Consider the following 17,207-nt stretch of genomic DNA (forward strand, 5'->3'; position numbering starts at 1 on the left):
TAAAGAAAGGATCCCTGAAAGATTACTGAGTGTTTTTGAATTGCTTTCTATACTCTTCACCTCTGAATAGCAATCGGGTATTTTTATGCCAAATGGGGCTGTTATCTGGACAGTTGTGACATCATGTTAAAGTTGACATGGGAAAAACAGACCCTGTAATTTCATCTTCATATCACATGCATGGGTGTGCACTTTATGAAACATTAAATATACCCAGCAACGCTAAATCCTGGATCTGTAAAATAGTACAATTCAATGTGTAACACAGAAAATTCGGTGGTTTCAGAATATCACCTTTCTTAAATGTAACTTCTTTTACAGGAAAATATAAATGAAATTAGGGATGGGTTTTAAATGAAATATTACACTTGGCAACAAATAGTAATATGCACGTTCATGATGCAAGTCAGAATTTTCCTATGTATTGTACAATTAAAACACCTACATGTTAGTCATGGAGGCATTATCATTATACAGCAATTTTTTTCTTGTACATGACGCTTAAATGCATTAATAATACCGACAATTTATATATTTATGAAGGGAATGATGATATAAAGAATCATCCAATATAAAAGCACACATTGGGCAAAAGAAATCCGTGTTCTGGAGATTTTACAATCTGTGCAATTCACTTTAAATAATACAGATCACACCTGATTTCAGCACTCAATGCACTAACAATATGTAAAGGAAAGATGACAAGCAATTTAGCTTTTGGGACTATTTATTCCCTCTGTGTTTTCGTACCTCCTGCTTTCACATGGGGAACTGTTTGTATTTGAAGTTATTTTTCTAAAACAATGGTTTGCGTTTGATGCTGCTAACTAAGGCATAAACAGCCATTAGTCATTAAAATAATTGCATAGCTTCACAAAAAGAATAACAAATAAATAACTTTATCTCTTGGGCAAAAATAAAATCTCAAAACGAAATCAGGCAGAAAAAGGCGTATAAGAAATGATCTATTTTGAAGTGCTGTAGGCAAGCACAGACAGAGCCATTATCTAAGTTCAAAACAACGGGGAGATTTATAGAAAACAAAGTGCATCAAATGTACTATTCTGAAACATTACAAAGACCTTTCTGAAAATTCAGGTGCGGAATATTAGAATTTTGCTTTCATGACCGGGTACGTTTGATATATTTTAAAATTGATACTTGTTTTTAATATTTCTTGGATCCCGAAAAAATTATCGATTTTAAAAATGACAACAAATATATTCATGTAAAGAATCCCATTTATTGTCATACAATAGAAATGGCGCAGTGCATGTCGACAGAAGTAAACCCCTTCAAAATAAATTTCATTTTGCAACATCATTTAGTTTGATAACATTGTGTTAGACCTGATCAATTATTGCAAACCGCCTGAGAAATGTAAAATATTATTTATGGTAACGATCTTTAATCTGAAGATTTTTGTTTGGTTTATTGAGCCCAGTAGTTAGAGTTTGAAATACACAAGCAGTAATTTTGGCAATTTGTAACCGTGTAATCTCTTGTATGTGCATGTATGTCCATAAACAGAGTCAGTGATAATCTGATACCAGTGATATCCAGACCCGAGGCGAGGTTATTACACCTCACCTAAAAGAACATAAAAACAGTATATAGATAATTGCTCTAATTGCTAGGAGGAATGTAATTGGCTTTTTGTATTTTTTTCTGTTGCACTGTGTCTATACCCAGCTTCCCCTGATAAATATTATAACCACACAACTTGTCTGTACACGTCTCTTTGTTATGAATAACAAAACCATTACATTAACAGATAAAATAAGGTCCCCAAGTAGCAGCTTTACCTTCTGCCTCTACCTCTCTCTTACTGGCAGTCTCACATTAGTAACAATCTACACATGTGAAACATTATTGCATGGCAACCGAACAAAAAAATACACTTTATTTCTAGAAAATGTTTACATTTGTTGAAATTAATTGAAGGGGGTGGCAGCTATTCTGAGGGAAATGTCGCAGGGGTGTGTATTTGTGAAGGCACTTGGAAAATGTGTACAAAGCAGCAATTTTCTGGAAAGAATAGATTTTGAAATATATAAAAAAATAAAATAAAAACAGACATGGAAGGTAAGACAAGGACGTATAATTCAATCAAATGACTGAAATTCAGGCAGAATCTAGAGCACGATTCATCCATTACGTCTGGTCTTATTAGAGACAGGCAAATTTACTCTAAAATAAGGAAGACTGGTGAATATATAATTGGGTGTAATCATGTTAGTGTTTGAATAAAAATGACATAGGGTGTTTAACACTGACAACATGTTTAGAAATAAGATGTTTATTCAGGTTTTTTTTTTTTTATTCCCAGGCATGTGTAGATAAAACACATTTTCAGTTTACGAATTTGAGGGGTTTCTTGTAAATGAAAAGAATTAAATAGAGTGAAATATTATTTTGTGCCACCCAAACCTTTAGAAATTCTTCCCACAAAAAGGCTGCAGACTTACTGCAAATACAGCGCCACCTACAGGCGCGCGGCTCTCATAACAATGCACTGTTTCTGCTGATCTGGGTTCACTTACGTTTGTCTCCTTCAATCTGATAAGGCTCATTGATTTTAACTTGCATACATATCCTTAGTATTTGTTGTGGCAGGAACGGTCTCCCAGTGATTTGCGGAGTTTATCCACATAATTAAAATAGTAATTCAGAATACTATACTCCTCTTTGAGCATTATTTTAATTGTTTCATGGAAATGATAGAGCTGGACTTTTAAAGGGCACATCAGACAGTTGGTGTTAAGCAGAACAGGTACAGGAACACGTGTCTACGCGAGTGTATATATAAAGAATATATATATATATATATATATATATATATATATATATATATATATATATATATATATATATATATATATATATATATATATATATATATATATATATATATATATATATACTGAGTTAAGTTATGGTGAGTAAAAAAAGTGACAAAAACCCTCCACAGGAAAGCAAATATGCAAATATAGCTGTATGCTCATCTGCATGTCTTAGGCGGGGTTGCAGACCTGCCTAAGACATGCAGATGAGCATACAGCTATATTTGCATATATATATATATATATATATGTAATCAGTATATATATTGGATGATATATACATGTATATACATGTATATTATAATATATATATACACACACACACACACACACACACACACACACACACACACACACACACACACACACACACACACACACACACACACACAATATATATATATATATATATATAATGTAGAGGTATCTGTACTGTGTTAGCCGAACATAATAATCAAAAACCAATAGATGATGCCATTCTGTGGCTAACAAAATGCTTTTATTTGTGCGAGCTTGCGAGATACACTGATCTCTTCTTCCTGGGTTGTTACAATGGATAAAGCAGAAAGGTTTTTACTTCAAAACAGTGCATCCTGGAATGTATCTGAATGAAGCTTACCCCCCCCCCCCCCCTCTGTGCAGTATGCGATTTATAACTTTAGGTGTTAAATGGTCCCTGAATGTTAGTGATGTAAGAGTATGTGTGTATGTATGTGTTTGTAGGTCTATGTGTGTAAATATACATTTATAAAACGTCCACAGTGTATACAGCGCTTTACAAAAGGTAGGTATGTATACATACATACATACATACATATATATATATATATATATATATATATATATATTCATATACACACACACATATATATATATATATATTCATACACACACACACAGAGAGTGTTCGCTTACCTGTCATACCTCCGGATTTAACTTGTATACATATAATGTACTGCTCTCCTCTTTAGGATAGCGACATTTCCAGTCCAGTTGCCCCCAACAGCATAAAGTAAATTGCTGTTAAGAGCTCGCTTAAAAGAAAGAAGAAAACACAGCTTTATGTTTGGAAATGCGATTTAATCCATTTACCATCTCATAATGCACTGTAGTCTCATGCTGTGTCTATGATCAGGTGTAATGTGCTTTTCTGCAAAATAAAAATATTTGGCACCGTTGTTTTTTTTTAATCAGGAGCTTAGTTGTGTGGAATCAGTTGTAAAGCCTTTGATGGAAATCCATGTGAAAGAAGGCACGTTAATGTGGCTAATAGCATACAACAAGTTAGCAGTGGCTATCCCGGGCACGAAATGTATGATGTAAATGTGTTATAGCCAAGTCATGTTCTGGTCATTAAGGAAGATAAACATTATTAGAAAAACTAAACTTCTTGGTTGGAAAACTGTTTTCTTCATTGTCAAAAAGTGTGATGTAATTTGAGTATTTTGATTGTATTCGGTTTTTTTTTGGTCATTCATATAATTTCCTAATGTTTACGGAAACCAAAAAGGTACAAGTCCCCCGTGTGTTTCCCTGTGACATTTGGGGTTCAGCGCAGTCAGATCGCTGGTCCAGTCTCTTCCCCCAAATCTAACCCAAATGTCTGGGACCCAGCAAAGCTTACCACAGTTTTACATGAATGCAAAAATAGCAGCCACAGTCTAAAAATAATATTCCGTTATTGTCAGTGAAAATACTCCCGAAGCTCGGAGTATGGGTTGGATTATTGCAAAATAACATTTAAACTCTCTTTATAGATTATACTCCAAATAAAATAGCGAAGCACAGGGAGTGCTGGGGAATCCTTTCTAAATATGCTGTACCCCAGTCAATTCCAAACTAACAATATAATACATTTAACATTCCAAAGAGAAATACAATATTGAATTATTGTTTTAATGCCCCTCATCAGAAATGTTCAACAAGTGCACACACGGGTTTAAGCCAATTAATTTGCAAAGTTTTCCTCCCTTCCCTTAAACTGATCGTTAAAAAAAACAACACAAAAAAAAACACAAGAATCTGTTTTTTTTTTAATGATTGCCCCTACTAATCTTTCTTTCCTTTTTGCAAATAATACCTACCATCAATTGGACATGAACTTTCCCAGATCCTTTTATTTGGGAATACAATAGTTTATTCACACTTTATAACGCCTGCGAGAAGAAAGGAAAATAATGAACTCCATCCTTCTGCTTTCTAAGATTTCTTTTGTGAGTCACATACACTGATTCCAAATGTTGCTAACAGGTCTGCACTTTCTCTCCCGGCTCATTTTATTAGCAGGCAGATGTTGGGGATTTTCTACGTGTGTAGGCTGCTAATGGGCATTATTAACACAACAGAAATGTCTCATATTGGAGAAATTCCCAAAAGCTGTCTGGGCTAGGACTGCATCTTTCCCCCTGAAGTTTCAGGCCATTTCCCCCTCACCTCCAACACAGAAACAATCGCAGCAAAAAGTTCCTGACCTTGGTTTGCTTTTTTTAGCCAACATTTTTATTTTTGGAGCTGTATTTAGGGCAGCCTCTGGCTTCTCGGGGAGGCTGAGCTATCTTGCTAATATTGCTAAACATGGTTTGCACACATGCCAATGTCCCTCAGGACCCCAGACCTGAGCATGTGAGGGCAGAAGACCCTTCAGTTTGCTTTGTCAACTTGAAGAAGCAAACTGAAACAGCAGTTTCTAGCATAGCAGGACACATTGATTTCAACTCATCATGCATCTGTCAAAAGAATCAGAGAGAGAGAGAACAAAACAGGCTTTCAGAGGTGACAGCTTATAATGCATGGCACTTTAAAAGCGTTGAAAGTTTGGGTGGTGGCCTCATCAGGGCTTTTGGCATGAGATTTCTTCTGTCTTTGCTTGGCAAGCTATGTAGATGCTATGCACAGAACACACACAATAAGATGACAGAAGGCACATACTAATGCAATTACACAGCCAGACCACAACAGTGCTGAGGCATAAAAATAACATTTAAAATGCAGTCACATACAATATTTTGCTAATTCTGTATCTGTCTGATTAAGTGATCCGTTACATGCTTACCACAGACAGAGAACTTTCCATGGGAGCCTCGGTCATCTGAGCAGGTAATCTTTATCTGAACTGCTCGGGCACCACCCAGCGGCGGGTGCAGGTAGTGCACTGGTAAGAATGCAGCTGCAGAACTTGGTCCCTGTGCAAAAGGTTCATGCGATTCATTTAACATTAAACGTAGTTATTGTTTTATAAATAGCAGCGGACTTAAAATGTTCCACGTGGCTCAACTGTAAAATTATAGTATTTATATCTGCCAAAAGTGGTCAGTGATTTCCCTAAACTTGTTTCTATTGCTATTAATGGACGGGCCATTGTGTCAGTATTAACAAGTTAGAAGAAAAGCTACAGCACAATGATTCCACACAGAAATTGATATATTATTATATATCAATAATTGCTGTTAGAAATGTACATTTTAGAAACACAATGAAGTTGATAAACGCGCTTTGTTTAGATTAACAAAAAATATATATTTGTTTATGAATTTGTGACTTCACCTAAACTTTTTCTATGCAACAAAAATATTGCACCCCTAATAATAATTATAATAATAGATAATGAGTTGGCGAAAATAGAAAGCAATTATCAGACCAACCAACGTAATAAATTCTGCAGGGAAAACAGCTTTATACAGAAGTGAAACCTTCACTGATCAATACAGAGAATCCCAAATTACCAGGGCATATCTCACCCAGTATTGTAACTTGTCTAAATTCCTATGACAATCAAGCGGTCACTTGGATAAAAGAGTTAGAATAGGCGATAACCTGAATACAATATACAGTATATATTATACAAGAACGTGTTGTTTAAGTATATATCATTTGCTTGTTAATGCAATCAAACGGAATATATATGAGGATCGCAGGAAAAAGGTGTTTGAGAATGAAACTGAGATCCGAGGGATACAACAGGGAAATTAGATCCATTAGTAATAATTAGCAGAGCTGGAATCATTACTGGAAGTTTATTTGAGGAAAAAAACACATTCGCGGCTACATTATTTGTTACTTTGTATACGTTATTCGTTTGTTTCATTCCTTTACTAAAAATGCACAGGAAGCAAAAACTGGAGAGAAATAAAGAAATGAACGAAAAAAATTAGAGAAAGAACAAAACGTGACTCCATTATATATATATATATATATATATATATATATATATATATATATATATATATGTGTGTGTGTGTGTGTGTGTGTGTGTGTGTGTGTGTGTGTGTGTTATATATATATATATATATATATATATATATATATATATATATATATATATAATATATATATATATAAATATATATATATATATATATATATATATATATATATTATATATATATAAATATACATACATAAACACACACACACATATATAGACACACACACATACACACATATAGCAAAATTAATTCTCTCATAAGTTGCTAAAATGTTAGGAAATTATATGTAATTACACTATTCCTACATCAGCCCTTTCATGTGCAAATGTATTATCAGCACCATTAATACACACTAGTAATAATTGGCACAGTGCTGGTAACGGAAACGCTACTTCTAGCTCTGTACCACAGAAACATATTGTAATGACTTTAAGATTATAATTAGTTTTCATTCGATTGATCCACACATTATTTAAAGTTACATTCAAATTAAATAACATTCTGTTAACACTATTTAAACAAGCCTTTTAAAACGTGACTGTTTATAACATATTATGTTTTAAATATAAATTAGCAAAATCGGTCGCCCTACAACTTTAAGGTAATTAAAACGAATAATTAATTGCATTGCAAATGCCCACCCGGTAAGAAAAGAGTTAAACATAAATTGGGTTTCTTTACATGAGTACGCGTCTCATTAGTTCACATTTGGGACAATAAGGAGCCATTCTGAAAAGTAAAAACGTGTATACATATAGAGACGAGTCAGTACTCTGGCAGGTCCTCGGATGCCTCATTGCCTCTCCTGTATGATATTGAACACAATCCTTTATCCAAAGCCATCTCTCAACAAGTACTAAATGAACCTTCCCCAGCTCTGTGCCTCAGCACATTCCCTGCAGGGTTTGAGACGTTTTCAAGGGGAACAGGTATATTGGTTTCAAGGAAAACAAAAATAAAACACAGTGCTCACAGTCTCAGAGGAGATAAACGAGTTGGTGACAGACCTGGGGGGCTTTGCATCACTCAGACGGTGGTATCAAGTATTTCATGTTTCCAAACACGGACGTGTGATGCTGCAGAGTATCACTGCTTTTTATTCGCACTAGTTTTTTTCTTCTTAAATAAATATGTATTTCAAATGGTACAACCTTTCTGGTTGTACATAAATAAAATTATGCATAAATAAATACATTATGCCATTCTATGCAAAGAGTGTTGCACATTTTTTGTTAGCTGTCTTGTAATTGAGCTCAGTACCACTGCTTTTTAAGTGCTCCCAAAGTAATTGTAATACATCGAATGCAGGTTTCTGAATCAGACAAGATGAGCCCCTGCTATGAATAGCTGGTTTCTCCGTCAGCCAATAAGTTAATAACAACTCCATCCTTCCCTTACCTGACATTAACAACGTGGAGAAATATAGAGGTGTAATAGAACACATCACAGTGTCACTGCTCCTCCAACCTTCCCCATTGATACTGCATCCCCTTTATGCAGAGTTGTATAAAATCAGTGCTACATACCTTGATAACCAGAGGTAAGTGTATGCATGTTCTAAGTCAGGAGTGGCCAACTCCAGTCCTCAGGGACCACCAACAGGCCAGGTATTGGGGCTACCCCTGCTTCAGCACAGGTGGCTCAATCAGTGGCTCAGTCATTCTGATTGAGCCATTGATTGAGCCACTTGTGCTGAAGCTGGGATATCCTGAAAAACAGGCCTGTTGGTGGCCCTTGAGGACTGGAGTTGGCCACCCCTCTTCTAAATAATGCGTGTACAAGTGCATGCATCAATGTAAAAATCCCCAATAATCAATCAGTCCTTGCGGCAGCGGCAGCGATAAGGGGAACATTATCTTGACATTAAAAAGAGAACTTTTACAGAATTTCAGATCTGTAAAAAAGCAAAATTCCTCTTAAAAGACATTGAAACTAAACGTATCACCTGGATGTACTTACTGTAAGTAATGTAACCGTGACAACCTATAATGAGCATGGTGTGTCTTCCATAAAATATTCACTCTTTCAAATGAAGAAGGAAGGTGGGAGCCATCAAACCCTTCAAATAGAAGCAGGGCAGAGAGCAGGAAAGGGCGAGAGTTTCTGTACCGTGGGGTGATATGTTTACAGAGTAAAGATGTTTTTGTGTGCAAGTGTTTCCAATCTAGGGAAGAGTTGCACGACGCAGTCTGCAGCAATATAAGGGTTAATGGGATCCTGACACAATGATCCACAATTAATGGGGATAAATGAAAAATTCTACTTTGCATCCGGATCTCTTAACCAATGGGAAACGTAGCTATTGTTGGCAGGGGTAACATTTAGGGGGTAGAGCTATATTACACTGAAGCAGGGGCCCTGCTGTCGTCTATGGGATACTGGTCCGAAAACAGCCCTGCTTCGTTGTGTATATAGAATAAGGCCTTTAGCCACATATTCACTAAAGGTGCTAAGCTGTAGCACACATTTACTTCCATTCATTTGGGTTGGAATTAGGGTATGCTGAAGTGTAGCACCCTTTAGTGAATATGGGCCTTAGAAACAAACTGGAGAAATGAAGGTTCATTCAGTTCCAGAAATAAATAAAGCCAGTTATTGTTATCGAGATCCTTCTGCAGTATGTTTAAAGGGCAGCTTTACTGGATATGAAACTTTGCAGGTCACGATCCTACACGTTAAAGCTGCAGTTCAAAAATATCCTACATGTGTATTGGTTTTAATAAATCAGTTCTGTGCTATGAGAAAATACTTGTAGTATTTAAAACAATTAAAAAACAAAAACAATTTTAAAGACATTTTTAATGTATTCTAATGTAACTGGCATTTTTGTTCCTATAGCAGCAATTTACAAAGTCACACCCCCTTCCTCTTCTGAAACAGCATCACCTTTTTGAGCCCTGCTCTCTCTAACAGTGAACCAATTGAATCTAGTGCAGCCTGGTCACATGATCTTCCTCACAGAACTTTGGCTGTCAGTGCAGCAGGAGAGGACCCAGGATGCATTTAGTGAACCCCCAGCCGAATTTCAGCGATTGATCGATCGACAGGAAAATGGATCGATCAGCAACTAGCTAAATCACTTCTCAGTGTGTAGATTGCACATATTGAATGAAAGTTTTTTCTTAAACGACAGCGTGAACTGCAGCTTTAAATAGTATTTTATTAATAATAGTAAGCATTTTATTTTATACAGGTAGTCCTCGTTATCCAACGTTTCACTTTACAACGAATGGCATATCCAACGCTTTACAATGCAACCCTACGGGCCATTTTTCGACGCCAGAATGCGTTATCCAACGCTCACCGCCACTGATTACCATGGGACTCACTTTACAGCGGTTTCACTATCCAACGCCACTTCCAGAACGGGTTCCATTGGATAACCGAGGACTGCCTGTATAGTGCTTTTCTCCCCATGGGACTCAAAGCGCGTCGCAATTATAGTATAGTGCGTGGTACACAGCTTTGTACACAGGGTTTTTACAGACACCGTTTTTGATGCATGTATGGTGCACACAAGTGATGCATGTTAGTAGTTTAACATATTTAAATACACACACATTCCCAGCAAGCTCAAACCCCAACACCCACCACATCTCATATATAATAATGTGGTGTGTGGGTGTGTGTGTGTGTATATATGTATATATATATATATATGTTTAAAACCAGAGACAGAACATAAAACACAGACAGAGCTCAGTTTTAGCACATCCAGTGAAACTCATACACGGTACAGTGCCTAAATATATATGTATAAATATCTATTAAGTAAAATGGTCTTTTAGTTTAACATTTTGGCCAAAATTGTTGTAAGCCCCTGAGCCAACTGCACGGCAGACCACAATTCAGGGGTCCCTAACGCTAATATAAATTCTTAATAACCTGTGTAATAACAGGAAGAATGATTTATAGTAAATCTGTCAATAATAGTTGCAAAGTTCTAAGTCTGATTGAAGCTTTTATTAACCTGTACATTACCAGGAAAAGCACTCTGTATTAGAGTTGTCACAACCATACTGCAAACAAACAAGTTCCCCTGAGAGTGGGAGATGCTATGGTTTTACAGACACCGTTTTTGATGCATGTATGGTGCACACAAGTGATGCATGTTAGTAGTTTAACATATTTAAATACACACACATTCCCAGCAAGCTCAAACCCCAACACCCACCACATCTCATATATGATAATGTGGTGTGTGTGTGTGTGTATATATATAGCCTATAGGGAACCATGTTAAAAATGGTTTTTGAGGCAAAAAGTGACACTGTGTGCTCATTTGCATGTCATTTCCCAGAATCCCTTGTTGCAGTGGAAGTGCTGTATGCTGGGTGATGATGGGGAAAGGCGGGGTTGCAGACCTGCCTAAGACATGCAAATGAGCATACAGTTGTATTTGCATATATATATATATATATATATATATATATATATATATATATATATATATATATATATATATATATGTATATGTATATGTATATGTATATATATATATATATATATATATGTATATATATATATATATATATATATGTATACATATATACATATATATATACGTATATATACATATATATATATATATATATATACGTATATATATATACGTATATATATATCTATATCTTTATATATATATATATCTATATCTATATATAGATATAGATATAGATATATATACGTATATATATACACACACACCACACATTATTAAGGTTATGGTGGGTAAAAAAAGTGACAAAAACCCTCCACAGTATAGCATAAAGCAAATAGAAATATTACTGTGCTCATTTGCATGTCATTCCCCAGAATCCCTTGCTGCAGTGGAAGTGCTGTGTGCTTGGTGATAATGGTGAAAGGCGGGGTTGCAGACCTGTCTAAGACATGCAAATGAGCACACAGTAATATTTCTATTTCCATTTTATATACATATATATATATATATTAAAAAAAATAATATATATATATATATGTATATATATATATATATATATATATATATATATATATATATTTATGTCAAAAGGAGTGCTACTGAGCGTGGCAAATGTATATAACAAAAGACAGGGAAGCCCAATAGCTACATTCAATTTGACAAAATATATATGGTAATATAGCGCTTTGGCCAAAGGGTTTAACTAAATGACCAAGAAAATATTATTATTGAAGTATTTAACTTTATACTTATTACCATATATAATTTGTCAAATTGGATGTAGCATTGGGCTTCCCTGTCTTTTGTTATATACATATTTAAATACATGCAGCACAGACGGCATCCAAATTTCACCTCTAACACCAAACGTCATTTCTCATACATCGGTGCACAGAGCCACAGCAACTTGCTAAGCTTCTAACCTGGGTCATAGACCAGACTTATTTAAGAAAGGAAACAATATATTTGTCCAGTGTACAAATACTCTTTATCTTCGGTGTAAGAGCGCAAACAGGGACGGAAACGCATATACATTCCAGCACAATCTATATGTGGGCTTCCTTTTATAATCTGAAAGCACTGGTGACATTGTACTTTAAGCTTCTCCATTTGTTGTTATAAAATGAAGTTGATGTTTAAAGCTGCAGACCAAGCAATATCCTACGTTAAAAAAAAAAACATAGTTCTGTACTATGAGAAAATACTTGTAGCAATAAAAAATAAATAAAAAAACCCAATCTAAATGAAATTGTTAATCTTTTATAATGCAACAAGCATTTTTGTTTCTATAGCAACAATTTACAAAGTCACATCCCCTTCCTCTTCTGAAACAGGCTCTGGCACACCCCTTTTTGAGCCCTGCCCTCTTTCTAGCAGTGCACCAATTGTATCTAGTAATGGCCTGGTCACATGATCTTCCCCACAGAACTTTGCATCTTTGGTCCTCTTCTGCTGCCCTGACAGCCATTTAGTGAACCCCCCAGGCCGAATCTTCGCCGATCGATGACAGGAGAACAGATCGATCGGCAACTTAGCTAATTACTTATCATTGTGTGGGATTGTATTGATGCACATATTAAAGGGGGAAATAAATAAATAAACGGCAGCTTGGCATGCTGCTTTAATTGATGAGATGAAAATACTGTACAGTGAAATAAATAATGAGCTGGAGAGCTGCAGGGACGAGTCCGAAACCATTACTAATAAAGATCTGTCTTTTTCCGCAGAACCACAAAGTGCAGAAATGAAAATATCAGAAAACATGTAGGAGGAAATAAGACAATCAGCTAATTTTACAATCATTTGCCGTTTATGAAATGTATTAAATGTTTCATTTATTCAGACATTTTGACGTGAGTTACTTGGCTGAGCGAGACAAAGACCATCTTATACCTGCCAGGGCCACGGGACGCTTCCTAGGGGGAGAAAAATGCCACAAAGAAGGGTACAAAGTTATAAACTGGACCATAATATGTATGGGAATTAACTCCTCCACCAACTCTTCATTGTTTTATAAGACCAGTCATCTGATGTCGTATGGGCAATACATGACCGTCAGTAGGTGGTAATGACATTCGCATCAGTGGTGTGAGGAAGGGGGCTTCATAAAAAGATAACCCGGTCCAAAATATATTGATAAATATTTACTTTCTCACATGAATTTATTTTGCTGGAAAACACTGTGACAACCCCCTTTTCCATGATATGTTCCAAAGCTCGTACCTATAAACAAGCTTCCGTTATTAGGAAAGTTCCATTCCAGCCAGCCCCCCGTAAGAAGAAGAGGCAGATCATTACAATAACCCGGCCTCACAAGGGGACCGTTCTTGGTCTGCAGATCCATGTTGTCTAAAGTTGCTGGCTGCAAACGCTACAACTCAATGTTATTTTACACGTCATATTCCATATAATGGCACTAGTTTTACCCAAATACTTATATGATCTTTCTTTAAAAAAATGTGGCTTCCACGTGTTGATTGCAAAACTGCTGGATGCGTAGAACAGCCGCACAGACCCTAGGGGTCATTTATCAAAGCGTCACAGCTGCAAAACTGGTGTGAAAATATGGAAGCACGCTTATCAAAAAGGTCATTCCCATCGGTTTAAATAAGAATCATTTCCTTGATACGGTTTATTTAAAAAAAACTCTTTTTCAGTTTTTCATATACAATAAAGATACACATGGGGGCAGGGGTGGGGTGGGGAGGGGGGAAGGGGTTCCAAAAGACGCAAGAGAACAAGTAAATAAAGGGGAAAGTCCGGGAGGTGAGGGGAGGAGGAGGGTAATGTGATAAAATGCAATCAGAGGCCAGGACGTTACATTGTCCAGGCATCTGTTATTCAGAACTTAAGGAGATTGTTCTAACTTCCAGAGATGTCCAGATATATACAACTTATTTCACTCTACTCTTAAAGCAACAGTCCAAGCTGCTGTTTATTTTTTAAAATGTTATTTATTTTCCCTTTTAATACGTGCATCAATACAAGCCACACAATGATAAGTAATAAGCTAAGTTGCCGATCGAGCCGTTCTCCTGTGATCGATCGGCGAAGATTCGGCTCGGGGGTTCACTAAATGGCTGCAGAGGAGTATTCTGCAGTCAGTGCAATGCATTTGCATATTAATATGACAAAGTTCTGTGAGGAAGATCATGTGACCAGGCAGTCATTAGATACAATTGGTGCACTGCTAGAGAGAGGGCAGGGTTCAAAAAGGGGTGTGCCAGAGTCTGTTTCAGAAGAGGAAGGGGATGTGACTGTAAATGGTTACAATAGAAACAAAAAATGCTTGTTATACTGCAATACATTAAACATGTAATCTAGAGTTTTTGTTGTTTTTGTTTTGTTAAATGCTACAAGTATTTTCTCATAGCGTAGAACTGATTTATTAAAAAACAAACACATGTTGGATATAATGCTTGGACTGCAGCTTTAAGTGTTAGTTGGTGGTAGGAAGGTGGGAAAGGAAACGAGGTGTGGGGTATAATGAAAAGGGGTTTTGGCCATGAAAAAGGATAGAGGGAGGGGTGAACATTACTGTAAGTATATATATCTGTTGTCTAAATTTAGCATAGGTTGAACTTGATCGACCTATGTCTTTTTCAACCTCATCTACTATTTAACTACTATGTAACTATGTAACTATGTAACTATGTAGCCCAAATAAATTGAAATTGCGCAAAGTTACTTTTGGGCATAGTGTCATTTGGGTATGTGGCCAGATTTTGCATACACACTGTTTCCCCCATACTACCCTTAATCTGCATTAAAGATGGAATTCTGTTTCCTTGATAAATTTGGTGCATTATTTTTGACCCAGTTTTGCAACTGCGAGATTTTGAAAAACAGAACCCGATTGAAAGCAATCGCATTAAATAAAAAATGAGGGTTCTGCGAGCATAATTTAGAGATGTAGCCAGACTTCATATTTGCACTGCTGGCGGAACCCACGGAATCCTGACGCCTGACCGTGGCATCGGCAGCAAGGAAATCTCCGAGGGAGGGGCGGGGGCCCAATTCGGAAGAACAGACCGCCCCAGGCAGCCGTAACTTATCCTGTCCCCGAAGCCGCTGCCTTTTCATTCCGCGGCTCCGGGGACAGGAAATCTGGCTATATCTGTGTCTATGAAAATACTCAGCGTCTTCTTTCATAATAATAAGTGTGACTTCTGCGAATGATGTTTGAATTTTAGTTTAAGCTAAATACCCCCTAGTTGATGTTTGTATATATTATATGCAGTGTTACTTTAAAAGCATGGGCTCGTATTTAGGATATACAACTATCTATAAATCAAAGTGGGAGAAGAAATCCACAGCTCATGTGGATGATACATTGGACACCACAGCAATCTCTCCATGTGTCTCATCACATTTTCCATCTGAGCGTCATTTGGCACACTTAGTCATGTGTGTGGGCAGAACTTTCCTGCCAAGTCGAATGTGTTGGGTAGAAATCTGAGCAAGCGATGCACACAATCGCAAATCAGAGGATACCTTTCAACTGTTATGTTATAAGAATAAAGTGCTAATTAATTGTTGTTTTATAGTGGGGCAGTAACGGACCCCCTTGACTTTGTTGTGCTGGGGTATGTCATGAAATGACCACTAGAACATCCCTCACCAGTAACTCATTGACTTTTCTTGTGAGCTGCAGAAGGGAAGGGGGGCTGCCTCCCAGCCTCAGGGGATGATCACCTTATAGACTTTGACACACAAACTGGGAAATAAGGGGCATCAAAGAAATGTATTCAAGCAGAATTACAGAAGATGTGATCAGCTACATTGAATAAAAATAGGCTACACAAAGCAAAGTCAGGTGGAGCTCCCACATACGATCTGCTTTTTAATGAGTGGAGCAGTAAAACATACCACATTGCTTAACAGGCCTTTTAAATAATCAATCTTGACTAGGTTTCCATTAATAAATAACAAAACCAAGGAACAAATTATCTGTGCTTTTAAGAATATGTCTTTAAAAACTTTTATAAAAGGTCTCCATGAAAGAAGCACATCATTCTTCAAAGTACATGAAGTGAAATAGTCCTTTATAAAGTCTTGGAGATACTCTCTACGTGCGTGGAATTACTGTAGGAAGAAGCCTCCGTACATCCAGCGCAATTTTATTTTTAATTATTTATTCAACCCCGTTTGAACAGGTTTCTGCTGTCATTTCTTGCAATGTAACCAAAGCAGACTATTCAATTCACTATAACCGTAGGAAATCAATCGTACACGAAAGAAGTGCAAAGCTGCAGAAGTACGGATTGCAGACGTTGCTAGCAGCGATAGCCTCAACTATTTTTTTTTATCCTCTTACAAATTATTGATAGTCAATTATCCATAACATTATTTTATCTAGATACTATACCTGGTGGGTTTGGATTTTCCAAGGCATTGTTCCATATTTACATCTGGAAAGAGCATCAGATTTAACACAAAACATTTCCCATTAAACTAAATCAGATAATTTTCTGAGATCAATGGGATTCTCTTTCATCCCAATTAAATACCTTCAATAAACAGCATCATCTCATTTCCCGTGTTGTGTGTATCAGGTGTTATGAATTGACTCTGTGAGGCACACCAATTAATTATTATTCCATCCCTTAGTTTTACTGAAGTTACAGACGTTTATTAGCACAAATAAGTAGAAAATTGGAGAATAATGACATCAAAACACTCAAGAGTGATTTTATTTTAATGTGCAGTCAGAAAGTC

Source organism: Ascaphus truei, chromosome 9, assembly GCF_040206685.1.
Source record: "Ascaphus truei isolate aAscTru1 chromosome 9, aAscTru1.hap1, whole genome shotgun sequence".
In the NCBI taxonomy this organism is placed as follows: domain Eukaryota; kingdom Metazoa; phylum Chordata; class Amphibia; order Anura; family Ascaphidae; genus Ascaphus; species Ascaphus truei.